Genomic DNA, 26,962 nt, shown 5'->3' on the forward strand with positions numbered 1-26,962 from the left:
TTCAGATAGTGAAGGGAGACGAAAATTTAATAGCCATGGGTGACTGGAATTCGAGTGTAGGAAAAGGGAGAGAAGGAAACATAGTAGGTGAATATGGATTGGGGCTAAGAAATGAAAGAGGAAGCCGCCTGGTAGAATTTTGCACAGAGCACAACTTAATCATAGCTAACACTTGGTTTAAGAATCATGATAGAAGGTTGTATACATGGAAGAACCCTGGAGATACTAAAAGGTATCAGACAGATTATTACGTTGTAAGGGACAGAGATTTAGGAACCAGGTTTTAAATTGTAAGACATTTGCAGGGGCAGATGTGGACTCTGACCACAATGTATTGGTTATGACCTGTAGATTAAAACTGAAGAAACTGCAAAAAGGTGGGAATTTAAGGAGATGGGACCTGGATAAACTGAAAGAACCAGAGGTTGTACAGAGTTTCAGGGAGAGCATAAGGGAGCAATTGACAGGAACGGGGGAAAGAAATACAGGGAAAGAAATACAGTAGAAGAAGAATGGGTAGCTTTGAGGGATGAAGTAGTGAAGGCAGCAGAGGATCAAATAGACGAGGGCCAGTAGAAATCCTTGGGTAACAGAAGAAATATTGAATTTAATTGATGAAAGGAGAAAATATAAAAATGCAGTAAATGAAGCAGGCAAAAAGGAATACAAACGTCTCAAAAATGAGATCGACAGGAAGTGCAAAATGGCTAAGCAGGGATGGCTAAAGGACAAATGTAAGGATGTAGAGGCTTATCTCACTAGGGGTAAGATAGATACTGCCTACAGGAAAATTAAAGAGACCTTTGGAAAAAAGAGAACCACTTGTATGAATATCAAGAGCTCAGGTGGAAACCCAGTTCTAAGGAAAGAAGGGAAAGCAGAAAGGTGGAAGGAGTATATAGAGCATCTATACAAGGGCGATGTACTTGAGGACAATATTATGGAAATGGAAAAGGATGTAGATGAAGATGAAATGGGAGATACGATACTGCGTGAAGAGTTTGACAGAGCACTGAAAGACCTGAGTCGAAACAAGGCCCCCAGAGTAGACAACATTCCATTGGAACTACTGACGGCCTTGGGAGAGCCAGTCCTGACAAAACTCTACCATCTGGTGAGCAAGATGTATGAAACAGGCGAAATACCCTCAGACTTCAAGAAGAATATAATAATTCCAATCCCAAAGAAAGCAGGTGTTGACAGATGTGAAAATTACCGAACAATCAGTTTAATAAGCCACAGCTGCAAAATACTAACACGAATTCTTTACAGGCGAATGGAAAAATTAGTAGAAGCCGACCTCGGGGAAGATCAGTTTGGATTCCGTAGAAATACTGGAACATGTGAGGCAATACTGACCTTACGACTTATCTTAGAAGAAAGATTAAGGAAAGGCAAACCTACGTTTCTAGTATTTGTAGACTTAGAGGAAGCTTTTGAAAATGTTGATTGGAATACTCTCTTTCAAATTCTAAAGGTGGCAGGGGTAAAATACAGGGAGTGAAAGGCTATTTACAATCTGTACGGAAACCAGATGGCAGTTATAAGAGTCAAGGGACACGAAAGGGAAGCAGTGGTTGGGAAAGGAGTAAGACAGGGTTGTAGCCTCTCCCCGATGTTATTCAATCTGTATATTGAGCAAGCAGTAAAGGAAACAAAAGAAAAATTCAGAGCAGGTATTAAAATCCATGGAGAAGAAATAAAAACTTTGAGGTTCGCCGATGACATTGTAATTCTGTCAGAGACAGCAAAGGACTTGGAAGAGCAGTTCAATGGAATGGACAGTGTCTTGAAAGGAGGATATAAGATGAACATCAACAAAAGCAAAACGAGGATTATGGAATGTAGTCAAATTAAGCCGGGTGATGCTGCGGGAATTAGATTAGGAAATGAGACACTTAAAGCAGTAAACAAATTTTGCTATTTGGGGAGCAAAATAACTGATGATGGTCGAAGTAGAGAGGATATAAAATGTAGACTGGCAATGGCAAGGAAAGCGTTTCTGAAGAAGAGATATTTGTTAACATCGAGTATAGATTTAAGTGTCAGGAAGTGGTTTCTGAAAGTATTTGTATGGAGTGTAGCCATGTACGGAAGTGAAACGTGGACGGTAAATAGTTTGGACAAGAAGAGAATAGAACCTTTTGAAATGTGGTGCTACAGAAGAATGCTGAAGATTAGATGGGTAGATCACATAACTAATGAGGAAATATTGAATAGTATTGGGGAGAAGAGAAGTTTGTGGCACAACTTGACCAGAAGAAGGGATCGGTTGGTAGGACATGTTCTGAGGTATCAAGGGATCACCAATTTAGTATTGGAGGGCAGCGTGGAGGGTAAAAATCGTAGGGGGAGACCAAGAGATGAATACACTAAGCAGATTCAGAAGGATGTACGTTGCAGTAGGTACTGGGAGATGAAGAAACTTGCACAGGATAGAGTAGCATGGAGAGCTGCATCAAACCAGTCTCAGGACTGAAGACCACAACAACAACAAATATTTAGCCTGTATTCACATGCTCCATCTTCCTTACAACCTGATTCCCTACATGATTCATACCTTCTTGTCTTTATGGGCCCTTGGGAGCAAAATTTAGTTGCTGTAGCACTTCCTAGATTCTTCACTTGAACAGATTCTTGAATCTTTGGTAGTAGGCTGTTACACAGATATTCATTGTAGGTAGATGCTAAATAGTAATTTAGTGAGATCAGACAAAAAGAACTTGGAGGACCTGTAATTTCAATCCTCCTAGGATCAGACAGGCAAATAGCTGATAGACCAATGACCTCAGCAGATTGGTCCCTTTGGAATTCACACACACACGCACACACACACACACACACACACACACACACACACACACACACACACACACATTTACACAAAATGAATTCTTCCCCCCACCTCCCCCCTCCTCCCATCCCCCTCATGCACACACACACATATGACCACCATATGGTCATGTGTGTGTGAGTTGTGTTTGGTGTATGTGTGCATGTGTATGTGTATGACGTCTAATTCAGAATAAGGTGTTGTGGCTGAAGGCCTAGTTGTTTAGCAGTCTTTTTGTTGTGCCTGTCAGCAACTAAACAACTCAACTATATAGTGAGTAACAATTTATTCTTTTCATAATACTATAATTTAGGAGTAAAAGCAACCACTCACCTAAAATCCAAAGTGCTGAGTCATTGACAGGCACACACAAAACAAATAGAAAATTTGTTAGTCCTGTGTCCTACATAGAGCCAGCTGAATGGACAGTACTGAGATTACAATATGGCAGGTGGAGTAGTATAGGGTTGTGTCAGGTGATGTGGATAGAGGGAGAAAGGGGCAGGAGACAAGAAAAGGGGTTGGGGATGGATAGCTAGTGGCTCAGAGTGAGGCAGCTGGTTAACTGGCTAGGAATGCAGGTGCAGGTGCTCCCTGCCGCCGTTGGATAAGCAGCTGCAGCAGCAAGTCGTATACTCCTAGCTCACTCATTTGTTACATAGTTTAATTCTTAATTTCTTTGCGTGTTTTTGGTACTTGCATTGTTTAATTCATAAATTTCGGGCGTATTATGGTATTTGAGAGTTGTAGCATCGCGTTTTAGTACCTGAATAGTGTAAATTCGCGTAGTCGTCTGTCAACTGTTTTTGTTTTGAACGGCCAGTGTCGGTTGGTCACAGTCAGTGTGCTCCCTGCCGCCGTTGGATAAGCAGCTGCAGCAGCAAGTCGTATACTCCTAGCTCACTCATTTGTTACATAGTTTAATTCTTAATTTCTTTGCGTGTTTTTGGTACTTGCATTGTTTAATTCATAAATTTCGGGCGTATTATAGTATTTGAGAGTTGTAGCATCGCGTTTTAGTACCTGAATAGTGTAAATTCGCGTAGTCGTCTGTCAACTGTTTTTGTTTTGAACGGCCAGTGTCGGTTGGTCACAGTCAGTGTGCTCCCTGCCGCCGTTGGATAAGCAGCTGCAGCAGCAAGTCGTATACTCCTAGCTCACTCATTTGTTACATAGTTTAATTCTTAATTTCTTTGCGTGTTTTTGGTACTTGCATTGTTTAATTCATAAATTTCGGGCGTATTATAGTATTTGAGAGTTGTAGCATCACGTTTTAGTACTCGAATAGTGTTAAATCGCGTAGTCTCCTTCCGCCGCCGAGCAGTGTGTCAGCAGTGCACAAGTGGCAGCATTACTGCATTTACTAGGCAATCTTGAATTTTAATAACCGCTTCAATTTTGTGTCGTTTTGTTTGCGCTCTCTGTAGATTAGTTCAGACGTTCTTTGCACAGTTTTTAGCATGGATAGGGACTGCAGCTGCTGTGTTCGGATGCAGGCTGAGTTGGCATCCCTTCGCTCCCAGCTTCAGGCAGTGTTGGCTTCGGTCACACAGCTTGAGGCTGTTGCCAATGGGCATCACTGTGGGGGTCCGGATGGGGGTTTGTCGGGGACGGCCAGCTCGTCCCACGCATCCCCCGATCGGACTACGACTGTGGTTGCCCGGGATACTGCCCGCATTGAGGCTGATCCCTCACCTGTGGTAGAGTGGGAGGTCGTCTCAAGGTGTGGCAGGGGGCGAAAGACATTCCGGAGGGCTGAACGGAAGGCCTCTCCAGTTTGTCTGACGAACCGGTTTCAGGCTCTGTCTCAGGCTGATACTGATCTTCAGCCTGACATGGCTGCTTGTCCTGTTCCAGAGGTTGCCCCTCAGTCTGCAAGATCCGGGCAGTCGCAGAGGGTGGGCTTACTGGTAGTTGGGAGCTCCAACGTCAGGCGCGTAATGGGGCCCCTTAGGGATATGGCAGCAAGGGAGGGGAAGAAAACCAAAGTGCACTCCGTGTGCATACCGGGGGGAGTCATTCCAGATGTGGAAAGGGTCCTTCCGGATGCCATGAAGGGTACAGGGTGCACCCATCTGCAGGTGGTCGCTCATGTCGGCACCAATGATGTGTGTCGCTATGGATCGGAGGAAATCCTCTCTGGCTTCCGGCGGCTATCTGATTTGGTGAAGACTGCCAGTCTCGCTAGCGGGATGAAAGCAGAGCTCACCATCTGCAGCATCGTCGACAGGACTGACTGCGGACCTTTGGTACAGAGCCGAGTGGAGGGTCTGAATCAGAGGTTGAGACGGTTCTGCGACCATGTGGGCTGCAGATTCCTCGACTTGCGCCATAGGGTGGTGGGGTTTCGGGTTCCGCTGGATAGGTCAGGAGTCCACTACACGCAACAAGCGGCTACACGGGTAGCAGGGGTTGTGTGGCGTGGGCTGGGCGGTTTTTTAGGTTAGATGGCCTCGGGCAAGTGCAGAAAGGGCAACAGCCTCAACGGGTGCGGGGCAAAGTCAGGACATGCGGGGACCAAGCAGCAATCGGTATTGTAATTGTAAACTGTCGAAGCTGCGTTGGTAAAGTACCGGAACTTCAAGCGCTGATAGAAAGCACCGAAGCTGAAATCGTTATAGGTACAGAAAGCTGGCTGAAGCCAGAGATAAATTCTGCCGAAATTTTTACAAAGGCACAGACGGTGTTTAGAAAGGATAGATTGCATGCAACCGGTGGCGGAGTGTTCGTCGCTGTTAGTAGTAGTTTATCCTGTAGTGAAGTAGAAGTGGATAGTTCCTGTGAATTATTATGGGTGGAGGTTACACTCAACAACCGAGCAAGGTTAATAATTGGCTCCTTTTACCGACCCCCCGACTCAGCAGCATTAGTGGCAGAACAACTGAGAGAAAATTTGGAATACATTTCACATAAATTTTCTCAGCATGTTATGGTCTTAGGTGGAGATTTCAATTTACCAGATATAGACTGGGACACTCAGATGTTTAGGACGGGTGGTAGGGACAGAGCATCGAGTGACATTATACTGAGTGCACTATCCAAAAATTACCTCGAGCAATTAAACAGAGAACCGACTCGTGGAGATAACATCTTGGACCTACTGATAACAAACAGACCCGAACTTTTCGACTCTGTAAGTGCAGAACAGGGAATCAGTGATCATAAGGCCGTTGCAGCATCCCTGAATATGGAAGTTAATAGGAATATAAAAAAAGGGAGGAAGGTTTATCTGTTTAGCAAGAGTAATAGAAGGCAGATTTCAGACTACCTAACAGATCAAAACGAAAATTTCTGTTCCGACACTGACAATGTTGAGTGTTTATGGAAAAAGTTCAAGGCAATCGTTAAATGCGTTTTAGACAGGTACGTGCCGAGCAAAACTGTGAGGGACGGGAAAAACCCACCGTGGTACAACAACAAAGTTAGGAAACTACTGCGAAAGCAAAGAGAGCTTCACTCCAAGTTTAAACGCAGCCAAAACCTCTCAGACAAACAGAAGCTAAACGATGTCAAAGTTAGCGTAAGGAGGGCTATGCGTGAAGCGTTCAGTGAATTCGAAAGTAAAATACTAGGTACCGACTTGACAGAAAATCCTAGGAAGTTCTGGTCTTACGTTAAATCAGTAAGTGGCTCGAAACATCATGTCCAGACACTCTGGGATGATGATGGCATTGAAACAGAGGATGACAAGCGTAAAGCTGAAATACTAAACACCTTTTTCCAAAGCTGTTTCACAGAGGAAGACCGCACTGCAGTTCCTTCTCTAAATCCTCGCACCAACGAAAAAATGGCTGACATTGAAATAAGTGTCCAAGGAATAGAAAAGCAACTGGAATCACTCAACAGAGGAAAGTCCACTGGACCTGACGGGATACCAATTCGATTCTACACAGAGTACGCGAAAGAACTTGCCCCCCTTCTAACAGCCGTGTACCGCAAGTCTCTAGAGGAACAGAAGGTTCCAAATGATTGGAAGAGAGCACAGGTGGTCCCGGTCTTCAAGAAGGGTCGTCGAGCAGATGCGCAAAACTATAGACCTATCTCTCTGACGTCGATCTGTTGTAGAATTTTAGAACATGTCTTTTGCTCGAGTATCATGTCGTTTTTGGAAACTCAGAATCTACTATGTAGGAATCAACATGGATTCCGGAAACAGCGATCGTGTGAAACCCAACTCGCATTATTTGTTCATGAAACCCAGAAAATATTAGATACAGGCTCCCAGGTGGATGCCGTTTTCCTTGACTTCCGGAAGGCGTTCGATACAGTTCCGCACTGTCGTCTGATAAACAAAGTAAGAGCCTACGGAGTATCGGACCAGCTGTGTGGCTGGATTGAAGAGTTTTTAGCAAACAGAACACAGCATGTTGTTCTCAATGGAGAGACATCTACAGACGTTAAAGTAACCTCTGGCGTGCCACAGGGGAGTGTTATGGGACCATTGCTTTTCACAATATATATAAATGACCTAGTAGATAGTGTCGGAAGTTCCATGCGGCTTTTCGCGGATGATGCTGTAGTATACAGAGAAGTTGCAGCATTAGAAAATTGTAGCGAAATGCAGGAAGATCTGCAGCGGATAGGCACTTGGTGCAGGGAGTGGCAACTGACCCTTAACATAGACAAATGTAATGTATTGCGAATACATAGAAAGAAGGATCCTTTATTGTATGATTATATGATAGCAGAACAAACACTGGTAGCAGTTACTTCTGTAAAATATCTGGGAGTATGCGTGCGGAACGATTTGAAGTGGAATGATCATATAAAATTAATTGTTGGTAAGGCGGGTACCAGGTTGAGATTCATTGGGAGAGTCCTTAGAAAATGTAGTCCATCAACAAAGGAGGTGGCTTACAAAACACTCGTTCGACCTATACTTGAGTATTGCTCATCAGTGTGGGATCCGTACCAGATCGGGTTGACGGAGGAGATAGAGAAGATCCAAAGAAGAGCGGCGCGTTTCGTCACAGGGTTATTTGGTAACCGTGATAGCGTTACGGAGATGTTTAACAAACTCAAGTGGCAGACTCTGCAAGAGAGGCGCTCTGCATCGCGGTGTAGCTTGCTCGCCAGGTTTCGAGAGGGTGCGTTTCTGGATGAGGTATCGAATATATTGCTTCCCCCTACTTATACCTCCCGAGGAGATCACGAATGTAAAATTAGAGAGATTAGAGCGCGCACAGAGGCTTTCAGACAGTCGTTCTTCCCGCGAACCATACGCGACTGGAACAGGAAAGGGAGATAATGACAGTGGCACGTAAAGTGCCCTCCGCCACACACCGTTGGGTGGCTTGCGGAGTATAAATGTAGATGTAGATGTAGATGTAGGAAGGGGTGGCAGCTGCAAAGGCCTGGCATGTGGTGACAGGTTCCTGAGCCAGTGGGGAGACATGAATTCAAAGGGGATGATAGGAAGTGGACACTGTTGGGTGGAGGTTATGGAGATTGTGTGTTAATGGAGGCTGAGGCCAGGAGAGTTACAGGAGAATAGGATGTGTTGGATGAATAACTCTGATCTGTGTTGTTCAGAAAAGCTAGTGATAGAGGGAAAGATCCAGATGGACTGTGTTGTGAAGCAGCCATTGAAATCGAGAATGTTTTGCTTGGCTGCATTTTGTGCCACTAGGTGGTCAACTTTGTTCTTGGCCAAAGTATGGTGGTGGCCATTGATTCTGCCACCAGCTGTCTAGTTGCCATACCAACATAAAAAGCTGTGCAGTGATTGCTGCAGAGTGGGTATATGACATGCCTGCTTTCAAAGGTGGCCCTACTTCCAACAAGGTATGAAAAGCCTGTGATAGGACTAAGGTAGTAAGTGCTGGGTGGGTGGACTGAGCATGTCTTGCACTCAGGTGTTCCACAGGGGTATGGTCCCTGTGGCAAAGGGTTGGGAGTGGCACTGAGGTGTAGGTTGGAAGGGTGATGGAATACCCCTTTAGAAGGGTTTGGAAGAGTCTTTTGTAGGATGACACCATTGCAGGACATGGTGATAGATAAAGCTCTGATGAAGCATATGGTTCAGCTGTTCCATTCCAGAGCGATACTGAGTAACAAGGGGGGGGGGGGGGGGCTCTCCTCTGTAGGCGATTCTTGAGGGAGTTGGTAGGATTACAGGTATGTGAGGATATGGCAGAGGAAATCTGTTTGTGGACTCGGTTTGATAATCTGGGAAGCCCCATGAGTCCTGCAGCATACCAGGTAGCGGTGTTCTCATAACCAAAAGTACACCATCCATGAGTGACCAGGCTATATGGGAGAATTTTATGTTGGAAGAGATGACAGCTCTTGAAAACCAGGCACTGTTGGCAGTTAGTGGGTCTAATATGGGCAGAGATGTGGATAGAGCTACCAGAGAAGTGAAGGTCAACATCCAAGAAGATGACACATTGGGTTGAGGAGGACCAGGTGAAGCAGATGAGAGAGCACGTCTTGAGGCAGTGGAGGAATGAGGAATCTTGGCCATAAGTCCGGATCATGAACATATCATCAGTGTACCTGAACCAGACAAGGAGTTTGGTGTTTTCCCTGCCATATCCTCACTCACTCCTAAACCTTCCACCACCACCCACAAATCAGCTTCAAAGGAGCACCCCCTCATCATCAGAGCACCCCTCTTATCACCCAGTATCACCCTGAACTGGAACAACTGAATAGGATCCTTTGCCAAGGTTTTGATTATTACCATCCTATCCAAGATCCTTCACAATCCTCCTAAAGTAGTATTCCATGGCCTACATAATCTACACAACATCCTAAACCTTCGCTGTGCCACTCCCAGTCCCTTGCCACATGAACCATATCCCTGTGGAAGCCCCAGGTGCAAAACCTGCACAGGCCACCCATCCAGCACTTCTTACTCCAGACCCGTCATAGGTTTAGCCTACTCCATCAGAAGCAGACCCAACTATGAAAGCAGGCATGTAATATACCAACTCTGCAACAATCACTGCACAGCTTTTGATACTGATATGACAACAACCAGCTATCCACCAGAATGAATTGCAACCACCAAACTGTGCCAAGAACAAAGTTGACCAGTGAGTGGGACAATATGAGGCTGAGCACAATATGCTTGATTTCAATCATTCCTTCTCTACCCAAGCCATATGGATCCTCCCCTCCACCATCAGGTTTTCTGAACTAAAAAGATGGGCATTATCTTTGTAAAACATCCTTCACTCCTGTAACCCTCCTGGCCTGAATCTCCATTAACACACTGTGCCCACACCTTCCATCCAACAGTTTTCACCTCATCTGACCTATGCTCCCCTCTCAACTCATGTTTCCATGTCACATTCATTATGAGTTGCTCCCACCCATCTTCAGCAACTGTGAATTGCATGTTAGTCCATGCACCTGCCCCCCCCCCTCCTGGATTCCTAGCAAGCTAACCAGCAACCTCCCTTCAAGCCACTAGCTACCCACCCCCAACCCCTCTTCCTGCCTCCTCTCTCAATCCACCCCATCCTAGTCCACCTGACAAACTTAATACCAGTATTGCATTATTGAGCTTCCAGCCAGCACTATGTACGGGCAGAGGCATGTGTGAATGTGTGTGTGTGTGTGTGTGTGTGTGTGTGTGTGTGTGTGTGTGTGGTATCTGAACACTTTAGCTAATATTCGGAAAAAATTCAAATTGTGTTTTATAACTGACAGGGAATTAAAACAGAGAGCAGAAATTTGGCAAAAAAATAATATAAACAGCCTTAAAAACACTTTCATTTGGTTTGGTCTTCTTTGTTTATGTTCTGAAATGAGTTATTTCAGTAAAAATATACACATTTTTAAAAAAATTCTGAAGATTAAATACCTTTTTGTTTGGACTTATTATTTTGTCAAGTTAACAGTGTATAGGCATTCACACTGCATCTTTAAAAATTCTTTGAGGTTGGTCTTGCCCTTGCCAGGTGGGTTGATTTGGCATACTGGGATTCACACTGGCAAAAGTATCTTTTCAATAGCAAATTATCTGTTTACTGCAAAGTCACAAATGGGAAGGCAATGATCAATTTTAATGCATGAGAGGGATACAATCCCTCTTGAGGAGACACTGCCTTAAAGTAGACACTGCCCATGCAGGTGAGAGGGTTTGTGTGTTTCAGTGGATCAGAGGGCCATACCAGCAGTAGTGTGGCTAATGGTAGGGTCTCCCATGCCGGATAGCCCTCTTGCAGAGGAGCCAGATGAAGTATATCTCACCTCATCTCATCTTTTCCTTTATCTGATCCCGAGCTTTCCTTTCTTGACATGGTTAGATAGGGTAGTTGGGGGACTCAGCCATAGTGAAGGCAGTCTCCCTAGGGAAGTAAAACCCAGATGAAAAATCCTGGTACTCCAGGTTGGGGATACAGCGGGTGTTGGGGAGGGGAGGGGGTAGTTGGCAGTGTCATCCCACCCCAGTAACAACAGGCTTTGCTATGTTCGCAAACAAAAAAAAAAAAAAAATGCTGAAAAGGCATTGATTCTGGTTAAGAACAAGGACTCTGAATTATGTAACATGGAATGTACAGTGGTCATCTGGAAGAACTGAGAATATAATTACATAATTGAAGTACCAAAAATGGGTATCCTGGGTAAATGAAAAAGAACGGATGTGGACAAGAGGTAATTGGATACTATATTCTAGTTTGGAGTGAAGTGGAAAAAACTGAAAGAGCAAAATCTGGAGTAGCAGTTCTTCGAAGAAGAAAATTGAAACAAGGGATGATTAACTGGAAGAAAGTGAATGAACAGATAATCAATGTAACAATGAAAATTCATGGAATAACACTGGAATGAACTGAGCTATATGGCCCTAACAAAGATGCACCTGACTAGAAGAAGAGGGACTTCTTCGATGACTTACAAAAAGTGGTTAATGAATGACCAAAAGGTTGTGAATTGTTAGTCACAGGGACTTAAATGGATGAATTCAGAAAAGATTAACTACCAATGTACCAATGGCCTCACCACAGTGGTAAGATGGGTTCCCATCAGCTCACCAAAACTTAGCACTGTCAGGCTTGGCTAGCACTTAGGTGGGTCACCATTCAGCTCTACCAAGTGCTGTAGACTAGCAGGGTGCACTCAGCCCTTGTGAGGCCAATTGAGGAACTACTTGATTGAAAAGTAGTGACACTGATCTCAAAAACTGACAATGGCTGGGAGAGCAGTGTACTGACCAGTTGGATGATCTTGTATGGATAACATTTTTAACCCTCAAGAAATAAGTGAGAAAGCATAATCCAAGGGTCAGGAAGTAAACATAATATTTGTGGATTGGGAAAAAGTATATGATTCTGCATCCATCCATGCACTATGGGAAGCAATGAGCTGTGTAAGTGTAGAATTGCAACAAATATCCCTAATTAAGAGAATATACTGTCAATTATATGCAATAGTAAGGTGAAAGTTGAGTGGGATATTGCAAACATGGAAAAGGCTTAGAACTGCAGTATGTTGGTGTCTCTGTTTAAAATATGCCTGCAGTGTATACTGAAATGGTGTAATCAGTCATGTAGAGGTATGAGAATTCCTTTCCAGCATGGTACTATCTGCTCATTATTATCTGCTGATGAGCAAGTACTGATGGCACAAAGCAGAGAGGATGTCAAATTTAGGATAAAGAAGTTAATGGAAGCATTTCAACAAGATGGACTTAGAATAAACACAAACAAAACAAAATATCTAGTAGTGGGCAGGGATGGAAGGGATATAGTACTGCACAAGGAACTATTAAAACTATAAAGCAGTTTAAGTACTTAGGATCAATTATCCATTCCTCAGGAAGCTGTGAAACAGACATGGAGCACTGGAACCAGTAGGCAAGAGGAGCAATAAAAAAGCTAAATGGAGGTCTGTGGAGCAATCCAATATCAAAAGAAAAAAAGAAGAGGATTCTGCAGAGAGAAGAGGAAAGTTTACTAACATATGGTGCAGAAGGGTGGATTCTGGAGGAGTGGCAGAGAAGTAGAGTACAGGCAACAGAGAGGAGAAGAAATAAGAAAATTTGGGAGATAATTCATATGGCACAACCAGTCACATACAGAATTGAGAATAGAGCTCTTCAATGGTATGGCCATGTGCAGAGAATGGAGAAAGGATAATGGTCAAAAGCAGTCTTACAATGATCACTGCTGGGAAGGAGAATGCATGGGTGGCCATGAGTAACATGGAGACTGGAAGTAATTGGAATTATGGAAAGGGAGATCTGAAAGAGGAAGACTGCCATGATCATGAAAACTGGCAAATGGCAATACAGGGCAACTGCTGAAGAGTGGATGAGCTCTTAGCAATAAAAGTAGCAAGTAAGAGGGATATGATTACTACAGGCAGCTACAGTCAAAAGTGTGGACTATATGTGGTGTGCTGCAGAATTGGAAGCATATGTTATGTCATAGTTTGACAATTAGAAATCTGCAAACTTCAGTCAGCGGGAGTTAGGAAAAATAACATTTTGCTCATTAACACTATCTCAGTTTCTACCATGGTCCTACATTTTCCACCCTGTGCCTTGATTACATCACCACACTATGCACAGGACATTCTTATCAGGCCAACATCTACACATACTACCTGACAGGTCATTTTTTTAACAGTTTTCACCCAACACTACATGACAAAAAAAAAAAAAAAAAACAGGGAAAACTGATATTCTCCTTGAAAGGATCATCCCATACCCTGTAACGTTACCAACACTTGCTGCTGATCATAAATATTGTATATTTGTATATGAAACTATTCAATTCCTGAAAAGCAATTTGTGAATACATAACTAACTGACAAGGTTACTTCAACAACAGCAATGTAGAAAAATACAGATTACTGCTTACTGTAAAGAAGACACGTTAAGTTGCAGACTTAAATAAAGCATTTGGCCACAACCTTCATCAGTAAAAGAGAAACACACATCGTACACACTCAAAATGGAGCACACCTCATGCAGACATGACTGCCAATTCCAGCATCTTGGGCCAGAATGCAACTATCACGTAGGATGCCAGCAGCAGTCTGGAGGGGCAGGGTAGGGGAAGGGGTAGTAGTATACAGGTTGGGAGAGACATGAACCTGTCTGGTGTTAATGTAGATGGAAATTTCAGTAATTTTAGATTTTAGAATGCAGTTTTGTTTAAGTCACTTTTTTTATTATTCAGAATGGACCTAATTGTCTTTTTATAGTATAAAAATTCTTTTTGTGTTTCTCCTGTAAGAGTTTTCCTACAGTGTAATTCCATACTGTAATTATGGTTGAAAAAGACCATGGTTCATTGAGTACAGGAAATGTTTATTGGCATAATGTGCAAGTTATTTCTTAGTAAATATTATAGCACTTAGTTTATCCTAAAGGATATCCTCACTCTGGATCTATGGAATGAAAAGTTAATACATCTAACTGAATGAGGAGGACATCAGTAAACATTGGAAACATAAGGAAATACTTGAAAGAGGCATATTTATTTCAACAAATAATACAATACACTGGCTCATACAGAATGAGAAAATGATAAATTCAAAAAGTAATATTCATGATGTTCACTAATAAACAAAGGAAGAACACACAGACATATTTATAGATAAAACAAGATTGGACCAATGTAAAACTTTTTGGAATTGTGTTTCACAGTGTGCTCCAATGGAGACTAAATGTAGACAGTGCAGAGTATACGTACATACATACATACGTAAATTAATACCTGTTCCATAGATCATGAAATGTATTCATTATAAAAATGTGTGTGTGTGAAATTTGGTACACATACTACACATTTTCTGGAAAAAAGTAATGTGGGGGCTAGAACCATCTAGCTCCGTAAGGGTGAGGGTGAGATTGAAAACAGTTGGTAACATTTGACACCTAGACTGCCCTGCACCAGTGGTGTGTTGTGTGAGTGTAAGATAACTAACCTGATTTTTGTCATCCCTTCTTCTTTGCCTCTTTGGTAGCACACCAGTCTGTAGTCGTCAAACAGAAAACCTTATCAACAGTAGATGGTGTTTATTTAATAATGTGTGCCACACTTCAGTCTGTAATTGCATTTTGACACATTTTAAAATTTGATGTCAAACTGTTGAGACAACAGTGAGTTTCTTAGCTATGCAACACAAGTAGCACATAAATCAGGTTACGGCATCTAGCAAGAGTCCATGGCAGATTTATTAGATTAATTATACTGTGTTATTGAAGCACAGATTTTAGAAACATTGTCCAGTTCTCAATAGTTGCTGTACAAGTCATAAACACAAAATTATTGAATGTGGCTCAAAACACAGCTCACATTTACATCAAGCATCACTGTAAACACAGTGTCTAGTAGAAATCCATCCATGAAAGTTAGACATAATTATTTCACTCAGTCCAGTCTTTAATGAAGATTGCAACATGCAACAATCAGTCATGCCAATGAAATGGTGGTCAAACCTCTATGTTTCTATTTTCTTTTCAATGGCACTTAAATATTTCATTCATTTTGCAATGTAATGTGCTCTCTGAAATAAAACAGTTTATGTGGGTGTTTTAAATCAGTAATGAATAATACATAAGCTCTACTAGTTGTTCTGGAGATTTTGCTAAGAACAGAATTCACATTTTAGGTTTATACAGCATGTAATATGAAATAAGCTCTAGATATGCTGAGAAACTTTTCACAACATTTCATTTCACAGAGCAACACTGATGTTTCATCACAGAAGTGAAAATAACAGTGAGACACACCTCTCATAACTCAGTTACTTATATATCATGACAGTTGGAACATTGTTGATCATGTTGATTTTATAGGTTACAATTAAAATTCAGCATATCTTATTAATTTAACATACAGTTGGATATACTACAATTGCTACCATTCAATAAAAACAGACCATTCAGTCTTTTTTTTTTTCCAATTACACTATAAATGTCTGCAGCTCGTGGTCTCGCGGTAACGCTTTTGCTTCCTGAGCATGGGGTCCAGGGTTCCATTCCCGGCAGGGTCAGGAATTTTCACCTGCCCCAAGATGACTGGTTGTTATTGTCATCTTCATCATCATCATTCATCCCCATTACAGTCAGAGGAAGGCAATGGCAAACCACCTACACTAGGATCTTGCCTAGTTCGGTGGTGCAGGTCTCCCACGTCAATCCCCTACACTCTGTCAAGGAGTATGGGACTTCATCATCATCATCACACCATAAATAAATTAGGTACAGGATTCCTATCATACTTTAAGCTTGACTGAATAGATGTTCCTATCAGTATTACCAGAAGCTCTGACATTTAAACAGAATGTATGTTTTAGTCATTTGTTTATAGTTTATGACTGACAGTAACTTATACAGTTTCATAATTATTCTGAAAATTAGTGAATATCATTTCATAAGTAGCTCATACAGATGAATGGTAGCTGTACACAAGATACGTTAAACTTTGTTTGAGGTATTTTGGCTGACAATCGAAGATGAGCAACTCGTAAGGACATGATTTCATGGTCTGCTAATAATAATAGAATGTGAGAATTTCAGACGTTCCTACCAGTTGACTGAGTTCTATAGAGCTGTTGCATTGCTATTTCAAGATCATATACATTACATATCACTCACAAGCTAGGGATTACTGGTATGAGCATTGTGTGTATATTATAATTATATTTTTTCTGAAATTCAGTTGATTACACATCCTAATAGGACTGGAAGTTGTTTTAGCATATGGTATCAAACTATGCAGTATGCTATCAAAACTGATCTGCTGTCTTTCAATAATAGCCCCCACCCCTTGCCCTTGAAGCATACTGGACATCTACAGAATGGGAAAAACACTTCCAGGCAATCCATGAAACAGGTAACAGCTAATAAGTACATACTGTAGTGTAGAGAATACAACTTTGATATAGCATATACATGTGAAGCAAAATATGAAGTATTATATAGTTAACCTACAGTGTATGGTGCTTGCATTCAGACAAATTTCAATTTGAGTTTCTTGCCATATTGTAGTTCTGCCAGAGTTCATGACTGGCATTCTTGAAAGCCATAGGCATCCAGTAAACAGTCAGAACTTCAAAATGGCCAAGATGTTTTGGACAAGTGTGGAGTACAACTGAAGAGCTGTGATTATTAAAAGTCTTTGCACTGGGCATTCAACCACTGAAATAGCTTGAGTCTACAGGTACCCAAAATCAACTGTTTACAATATTGTGGCCAAGTATAATGCTTCAGAGAAGTCTGGGAAAGGTTCCACTAACCTGGAAAGGAAACCTCATTTGAGGAAATGAATCTGACAAACTGAGGCAGTCATCAAAAAATCTCAGGTGCTGATTTTGGAAGACCCAGGGCAATCACTGAGGAAATTGGCATCAGTATTGAATGTCAAGAAGCAAACAGCATGTCAGATGGCAGAGGAGGACTTCATACAAGCCATTTAGTCCAAACCTGGCTCCCAGATAACGTTGACATGTTTTGGTCAAAGGAGTTCTAGCCCCCGATACCCCACATTTGAACCCCCTCAATTACTATGTTTGGAACCAGTAAGATGAGGTACCCTACTGATGCATCTGTGCACCACTGTCAAAACAGCATTCTTTAATATGGATAATGCTGTTTTAAAGAGTTCATGCATCAGGACAAGACTGAAGTTGGTCATTGCAGCTGAAGGATGTTACATCAAGGAATGTTACTATTGAAAGATACAACTACTTACATGTAAAAGGATTTTCACTTTCATTTGTATTGTGTTTTAGTAAATTTGCTTTAAAAAAAATTAATTTGTCCAGATTTAAGCACCACATCGTGTATAATGAATATCTTAGTATTACAAGGAATATACAAATAAAACTAGACATGTATGGTATCATCCTTTAACAACCATTCTTTTCCTTTCTTTCTAACATATCACATGTTTTACAGTCCTGGAAAAATCACAATTTGAATCACAATTTCTGTCAGCCCAAGCACGAACATAGAACAACATATTTCTTTATAGGTGATTGACAACACAATAAATGAAAAACTAAGGTAGGAAACATACAAAAAAATACATAAAAATTAAATGAACCTCAGTGTCCTCAACAATCCTATACAGAAAAAAGATAAGATTAACTCAGTAATGTTAATGCATTTCATTCGAAATGTGTTTATCCCAACAATTACCAGTCTCACACATAGTGAAGTAAGAAGTGTTATACAGTCTAATGCAATGGTAAGTGCCACTTTCAGTGTTAATAATTCAATAATTCAATAACATTCCATCTGGTCTTTATAACATAGCTTTTTTTGTCATAAATTCTTTTTCAATAAATATGCTTATTCAAATATGCTATGCAGACAAACTATACACATTTCACAAACTGTATACATTTTACTTCCACTCCTATTGTCCTTTAAAACAACAGTATAGTGACAACACATCCAGTATTAATATTCTGTGGGGAGTAGGAAACATATTCTGAAAGACTTGGTTAATATTCACACTGAATAAAAATGACTTGTACAAATATCCCAATGTAGTATGGATTGCAACCCTCTGATGCAAGTTAAATTAGCAACCATACTTCCTATATCAGCTTCACATAATTGTATACAAAATGATTTCTGCCATTTATGAAGTGCAGAAATAGTAATTGCAAAGCTTAGTCATGTGTTAACTTCCCTACTGAGGTTTCTTTTTTTATGAGTGGTGTTAGATGCAGTAAAAAAATTGTAATATCCGAATTTTAAGTTATTATACTGTGTGTTTGAAAAAGAAATCCCTAGTTTTAACGTGTCCTAGAATCTGTAAAAACTGACGTACACTATTCTAGTTTGTGGCGCTTTGATTCTTCAACTCTCCAAGTTTGGCTCTCCTGCAGTTGGCAGGTTTGCTTGACCTTGAGATGGCACCCGTGCTGTTTCCCCCCCCCCTCTGTTCCCCCAGCTCATTCCAGGCGTGCATGCAATACAGTGCTGAGCAACTCAGCAACAATGTGTACTGTGCAATAGAAAGTGCAGTGTGTTATTTGGCTTGTGAAAACTGAGTCAGTTATAACAGTGCAATATAATTTTAGACGTCAGTATGGTGATGAACTACCTACAGCAAAAACTATCCATCATTTGCTACAGTCTTTCAAGGAAACTGGTAGTGTTTTAAAAGAAAATCACCAGGTAGACTGAGAACCTCTGAATCATGTTTTGTGTGTTCAGAGCCTGAAGAAGTCATTGGCCAGACTTAGTCTATAATTATGAATGCCAAAGGTACTGTGTATAATGTGTGTGAAAGACTTTAAGTTGTGCACCTACAAATTGCAACTGTTACATGAATTAAAACTTACTGATAAAATCGAAAGGTATGGAACCCATGTTGATGTCTGCTAACATTAAACAAAAGTTGAAGAAATTCTCTTTCATTATATGTACTCATTGATGTAATTTTTCATTAATTTCCCCATCAAATTTATACTTAAAACTAGGGAGTTCTTTTTCAAACACCCGGTATATTAGGAACCTCAGGTACATTTTTGATTGACAGTCATACTGCTTATTGTCTTGTGTAGTGCAGTTCATTCATGTTTCCCACAGACCATAATGATATCCTCCATTTACAAGGTGTACAATTGTAACCTGTTAATTCAGTCATGTATTCTGATCTCTCAATGTAAAGTAACAAAATCAGTGTGACTATTTTTTGTCAGTTAATCATATCATATCATAGTGGGTATAGTGTGACAAGGTTAATCAAAAATTGTATAATAATTCATTAAGTGTGTAGTATTGCAAGTGGATATACTTATGCTTTCATATATGCTGGTACATTTTGCAACAACATGATGTTGCCACGATATGGGCCATGAAAGTTTATAAAAACTTAAGGGAGCCAAATCACCTACTACCTTCCCATCACTCATATTCAATACAGTGACAAGTATATTAGGCTGGTGCACAAATTCACAGCATTTTTGATTTGCATGTTGGTGTTAAGGCTGCTATAGATTTATTTATTTATTGTCATCTTTTATTTGTAGTTCACTGTTGCTAATTTGAGTTTACAATTGTTATTTTATCATTTGGAGATAGTGATTGGAGCTGATCATAGAAAACTGAGTGCCAAGTGGAGAAATCTCAACATTTTTGACATACTCTTCCATTTGAGTTCAATAGAGGAGTGAAAGCAACAGAAGCAGTCAGAAACATTTGCACTGCATATGGAGGTAATGTCATTGGGCTGAACATGGCAATAAAAAGGTTTTCTCATTTTAAGGAGGATAATTTTGATAATTATGACTCTCACACTCAGGAAGACCTTTGGGATCTGATGAAGACCACTTAAACACATTAATGCACAAAAATCTACATCAGAGTACTTGAGAACTGGCAAATGTGATGAACTGTGATTATTCTAACATTGTGCAACATTTGCATGTAATGGGGAAATTTCAAAAACTGGGTGAATGGGTACCGCATGTTCTAAGCTAAAATCAAAAAAACCAGCAGGTGACCTTATGTGCATCTCTGCTTGCTCATCATCAATTGGTTTGTGAATAATACTGACCATTGCTATCTTGTACCATTACTGGTGATGAGAAATGGTGTCTTTATGCTAATATAAGGAAAAGAATGGAATGGTTGAGTCCAAACAGATCAGAACTCCCCATTCAAAGACCAGTGTGCATCCACAAAACATAATTTCATGCATCTGGTAGAACAGCAACACTGTGGTGTACTACAGATTTCCTCCCCGAGGTGTAACCATCACTGTTGACATTGTCAACAACTGAGATGTCTTGCAGATGCAATCCAAGAACAACCACCAGGAAAATTGGCCGAAGTGATGCTACTCCATGATAATGCCCACCCGCATTCTCAAACAATGGGAAGTTCAGGATAGAATGTAACAAAGCTATGAAAAGGATAGTTGCTACTCATCATATAGAAGAGATGCTGGGTCACAGGCAGCCACAACCCAAAGACTGCCACAAAATAAGCTTTCAGCCAACAAGGCCTTTGTCAGAAATAGAGAACACACACACACACAAACACACACACACACACACACACACACACACACACACACAGGGGGTGGGGCAGCTAGGCACAGTCAGAAGGTTAGATGGAGAGTGGGGGAGAGATGAGGGAGGGGGGGGGGGGTATCAGAAAAGAAGAGAGGTAAAGAGACTGGCTGTGTGGGTGGAATTGAGGGCTGTGTAGTGCTGGATAGGGAACAGGGAAGGGGTTAGATGGGTAAGGACAATGACTAATGAAGGTTGAGGCCAGGAAGGTTATGGGAAAGAAGGATGTAATGCAGAGAGAGTTCCCACCTGTGCAATTCAGAAAAGCTGGTGTTGGTGGGAAGGATCCACACAGCACCAGCTGTGAACCAATAAGTGAAATGAAGGACATTGTGTTGGGCAATGTGCTCAGCAACAGGGTGGTTCAGTTGATTTTTGGCCACAGTTTGTCAGTGGCCATTCATGCAGACAGACAGTTTGTTGGTTGTCATGCCCACATAGAATGCAGCACAGTCATTGCTGCCTAGCTTTTAGATCACATGACTGGTTTCACAGGTAGCTCTGCCTTTGATGGGATTGGTGATGTTTGGATATTTAGTAGTGGTAGGATGTATGGGACAGGACATAACAAGAGGTGTGAAACCCTGGTGGAGACTGTAATTCAGTTGCTCCTGTCCTGGGTGGTGCTGAGACACAATGAGAATGCTCTCCTGTGGCTGGATGCTGGGACTTTGGGAGGTGATGGGTGACTGAAAAGATAAGGCACAGGACATCTATTTTTGTCCAATGCTGGGAGGTAATAATGGTCTGAAAAGGCCTCAGTGAGACCCTTGGAGTCTACTGAGAGGGACTGATCATCACTGTATGATGGAGAAAGCTGGGATCTTTATGCTTCCTCTCTTGTTTTGCCATTCACCTCCTTACATTCATTTTTTTCATTTTTGTATAATTACCATTAACATACATCAGTATAATCTGCATTTTCATAAAAGAGAAAGGTTAGCCCTCTCTCTTAAGCAAGCCCAGGTCTAATTTTGTACTTAGTTTTGTGTATGTAATCAATTTCCTGATTTATTTTGACTATTCCTGGTTAATATCATTTGTTATGGGGTGAAATTAGTAATTGTTTCGTGACTTAGATTCTATTGTTAACTTATAAACTAATATACATTCTGTACTAATTATAAATATTTGAAACAAGAGCTGCTAGTGTTCTTTAAGTATTTATTTGCCACCTTTAGAAAACATATTAGAAAAGCCAAAATAATTACCTGGTTTTTCAACAGTATTGTTTGCATAACGATACCTGTTAATTTCATTAGTTAAACAAATAATTTGGCCTAACCTTTGTGATAGAAAGGACTATTAAAAAGGATGAATTTTTGATACATTCAGTTAATTGGATGAGTTTGTTTTAATTGTAATTTCTTTAAATTCGTGGCGGTTATCAACTGCAGGAGTTGACCACCTCATCTTTGAGAATGAACTTCTTTGAAAACTGTTGATCTTAGTGTGTTCCAAACTCTGTATTCGAGCAGATCTGTTTATACCGACATTATCAAAATAAAGTTAATTCATTATAAACGAGCGAATACTTAATGTTGGGTTCAATATTACCGTACGTAACATCTCAATTCCCAAACTGGTGACCCCGATGCTCATGAATGCCGCTTACGATGCCAGAAATGTGTACTGGAACATCGCTATGGACAAACAATGCAGCAACCCTTTGTCGGATTTCTACGTCCATTGACTTCGCATCATGCTGCATCTGGATGCAGTGTACAGGAAGTGTAATTAGTGTGTAAATTCCTGACTCTTGTGTGAATTGTGCTTTTTGGTAACTTTTGTCACCTTCTCACACACTGACAATGCGACCAAGGTGCATACGTCATTCGTCAAAACCCACTGAATGCATCAGTAATTTCACTTCCTGACAGTGCAGTGCTCCTTTGCCGATTAATTTGGACAATTTTGACTTGCTTTTGCGTAATGAATTGACTTTGTGCAGTGCTTTGATACTGGACAATCATGCCAAACAATGGACTGCAACAAATGGGGAGTATGTTGCAAATCCCAGTTCGTACAAACTCCGAACTACAGTTAAATTGCATGCCTGGTCGAATTCTCAGGAACAATTTCATAAAGACATCCTACCAATCAACGACAATGCACCAATTACACTGACGACAATGCCGGCTGTTTCTCAGTGCAACACTGGACGTGCCACGCCTCCCTCTATGCAGCACCTGAGCCGCACCAACTGTGCTCAACCGCTACTGACTGCAACATCATGGCCACAGTCTGCTGGCTCACTGACCTCGACCCAGTCAAAACAAACAGCTGCGCAGCATACGATCCAGCCACGGCTACTGCACCCGCATCTCGTCAACAACTCGCTGACACTATTCATGCTTACCGCCCGGCTGTTCACTCCTGGATCGCGCCCACAACTTGTTCACCCACCCCAGAAGATGATTTCAGCTGTATCAATGCTTCATACAGCAGTGAACGTGTTCTCACTCCACCTCCACTGAGTACTGAGTTTCACATTCATAATTGCACACACGATCTCTTCTACTCGAACTGTTACATCAATACTGTGCCGCCGACCTTGTCTTGTGCGCCAGGTTACCCTTTGATAGAGACAGATTCTGATTTCGATCCCATCTTATTCAGTGACACACAGCAGACTGCTTCATGACATACATTTTTGGCTGAACAGCTGCAACAGCTATGTGAGCAAATTGTGACATACAACTTTTTGGTACAAGATCAGTTACACATGCTGCAGCCGACACCGACCGAGCAACATGTAACGAAATGCTCCTGTTGTTGTATTGTATTTTATTGTATTTTTATTGATCCAGGCAATCATAGTATTGTGCAGCTGTACATATGATATTGGACAGGTCAAGAGAGCTATTTACAAGTAATTTTTACAAATTGATGTTTACATTATTTTGTAGCAAGGAAATTATCCATCTTAAACAAAACAGTTAATACAAATCATAGAATTGTAAGGTTGTACATACAATATTGGACAGGTCAAGAGAACATATTTCCAAGTAATTTTTAATAAATAGATTTTAGATTATTTTTTAATGAGGAAGTTAGCTATCTTTAACAAAACAGTAAATACAAATCTTGTATGGTAAAATACAAACAGCCAATACAAATGTAATAGAAAAATACTCCAGGGTATTTCATAGACATGCACAGTATATAATAATCCAGTATATTTCATAGACATGCACAGTATATAATTTTCAGACCTAATTGAACATTTATCACAAAATCATTTACAGTTTTAAACCCCTTTCAAAAAAATGATCAACCGCATAAAAGCAATGGTCCAAGAGATATTTTTTTAACTTATGTGTGAAGGCTCTTGGGTTCTTTGTTGCTTTGATTTCATTTGGTAAATTATTATACATTTGTATCCCAACATTTAAAACACTTTTTTGGTAGCAGGTAGTTCTGGACTGAATCATATGTAGGTCAGATTGCTGCCTTGTTGCATAGTTACGAATATATCCATTGAATTTTAGTGTGCATTCATTGTTTAACAGGAATGACTTGACAAATGAGACGATATTATAAATGTAAGCAGAGAGCAGTGTCATAATGCCATTTGTTTTGAAATGTTGTCTGGATGATTCAATATGTCTCAGATTACATATTATGTGTATTGCCTTTTTTTGCATTTTGAAAATATATCTACCTCCAGGTGAGTTCCCCCCAAATACAATTCCATACTGTAATGTAGAATGGAAGTAAGGATAATATACATGAATGATAACAGATTTTGTGACTGATTTTTTGAGTATCCTTAAAATGTAACATACAGTTGATACCTTTTTTGAGATATAATTTGTGTGAGTCTCCCACTTAAGATATTCTTCAAGCCATATGCCAAGAAACTTGACAGAGTCCACACACATAAGCTCTTGGTTATTTAGAATCACATCAGGCATTTCTTGTTTTCGGGATGAGAGTCTGAAGTTAATGTACATTGTTTTCTGTATATTTATAATCAGTTTGTTCTCATTGAACCATTTGCTGAGTGATGACATAAGCGGTTTAATTTTTTGGTTGTGGTCCTCTTTATCAGTACTTGTTATTAGTATACTCGTGTCATCGGCAAATAGTGTGGTATGTCCTGTGGCAAGCTTCGTGCTTATATCATTAATGTATAGCAGAAATAGTATGGGTCCCAGGATTGAGCCTTGTGGCACACCATATCTAATAGGCGTTGTGTCATAGGAGTGGACAGTAGATTGATGGGTGGCTGTATTTCAAAATTAATTTCAACTTTTTGAAATCTGTTTGACAGGTAAGATTCTAACCATTTGTTTGCAATTCCTCTTATACTTTATTTGCTAACTTCTTAAGGAGTATGGTATGGTCAATTACATCAAAGGCTTTGGATACATCTAAAAATATACCAGTAGTGATTTCCTTATTATCCAGTGCTTTTAAGGTTTTGTTGAGATACTCAGAAATAGCTGTGGTAGTTGTCTTTTGCTTTCTAAAACCATGCTGGTGTTTTGTTAATAAGGATAGTTTATTAGTAAAGTCTTCCAATCTGATGTAAAATAATTTTTCAAATATTTTTTGTTCTGCCTCCGACTGCTGATAATCCTTTGCCGTTACTACCAGCTACAAATAATACCCTGACAATCACGCTACATGGATCTACGTCCCAGATGTTACAACTGTCATTATCACGCCGCCTCAAGTGGAAATTCTACGTTACTGATGTGAGACAAACAACTTATTTACGCCACTGCCACCTTTCCTCAGTAGTTCCAGACACTTCATTTCTGTACCATGGCGTAACCAGCTGCATTCCAGTGCTGCTTGCTTTGCCGCCCTCTTCATTACCTCTGCAATGTATGACCAACACATCTGCCATTTCTGCTTCGACGAGTGAGCATCTTTCCGCTCTGATGCACGACCGTGCAGCAGTTTCACGTGAGCAGCTTGCAGCCTTACGACTCGACCGCAGTGCCAACAGTAACAGCACACACGCAGCACCAGTTCCATCGAACTGTGTCGCCTCTCTGCCACAAACCAGTAGTTCATGCACCGATTCGACTTCTTCACGTTCACATTACGTCTCATTGCCTTCCTGCTCCAACCAAGGTTTTGCCGACCATGTCCGCCTTCCACTACCTCTCGCCATTGCCATGCCTCATGCACAGGGCTCACGGCCTTGCCCCCCAACTTTCAATCATGGCTGTTTCACACATCAAAACACCGACACTGTCAACTCCGCTTGGAACATCCTACCATCTATCGCTGTAACACACTCACCATCCACGGACTCTGAGGTGACGCTTCCGTCTACACCGAAGTCATCCGCTGCCAAGGTCAGTCATGTACAACTTGCTGTTTTCTCCCCTGCTGCACCTCTATAACTCCATCACTACTGCGAGTATTGCTCATCCAGCATCTCTTATGCAACCTGTTAAGCCACAGCATGCTTCCTCCTTTATGTCATACGGCCAATACCAAACTGTTACCGGACACATTGCACTTACTGCGGTGCTTGCCAGCAAATACTTTGGCAATACATCGCATCGCATCTTCGACACACTCCGTGCCTTTGATCGGATCAAAATCACACTGCGCTGCACGCCCTCGGCACAATGATATTCTCCCCACCAACACGCCGCCACCTTCTGCTCTCACAGTGCCATCAGCAGCATGGCACGGTCAACCTGTGGACGCCTTCCATGCCTCCTTCCCTTCGCTGGTCATGCTTACCAAATAATTGAGAAACGGTCTGATCGCGCCTCGCACTAGCGCGTGCCACGACAATTGGTCACGCGCACCTGCGCCATCAGCCAGCCGGGTGCACACAGGCCTCTCATCATCCTTACCATGCTCTGCACTACTGGCGGGGGCTTTGTGGCAGTTATTGACTGCAAGAGTTGACCGCCCCATCTTTGAAAACTGTTGATCTTAGTGTGTTCCGAACTCTGTATTTGAGCGGATGTGTTTGTACTGACATGATCAAAATAAAGTTAATTCATTATAAACAAGTGAATACTTAATGTTGGGTTCGATATTACCGTATGTAACATTTCGATTCCCACAAACTAAACACCAAACAATGAACAGTTTCAGTACTTATTATTGTAAGGATATATAAAGGCCCTATTTTTGGTCATGAGACAGTCTGCC

The sequence above is a fragment of the Schistocerca cancellata genome, chromosome 2 (genome assembly GCF_023864275.1).
Source record: "Schistocerca cancellata isolate TAMUIC-IGC-003103 chromosome 2, iqSchCanc2.1, whole genome shotgun sequence".
In the NCBI taxonomy this organism is placed as follows: domain Eukaryota; kingdom Metazoa; phylum Arthropoda; class Insecta; order Orthoptera; family Acrididae; genus Schistocerca; species Schistocerca cancellata.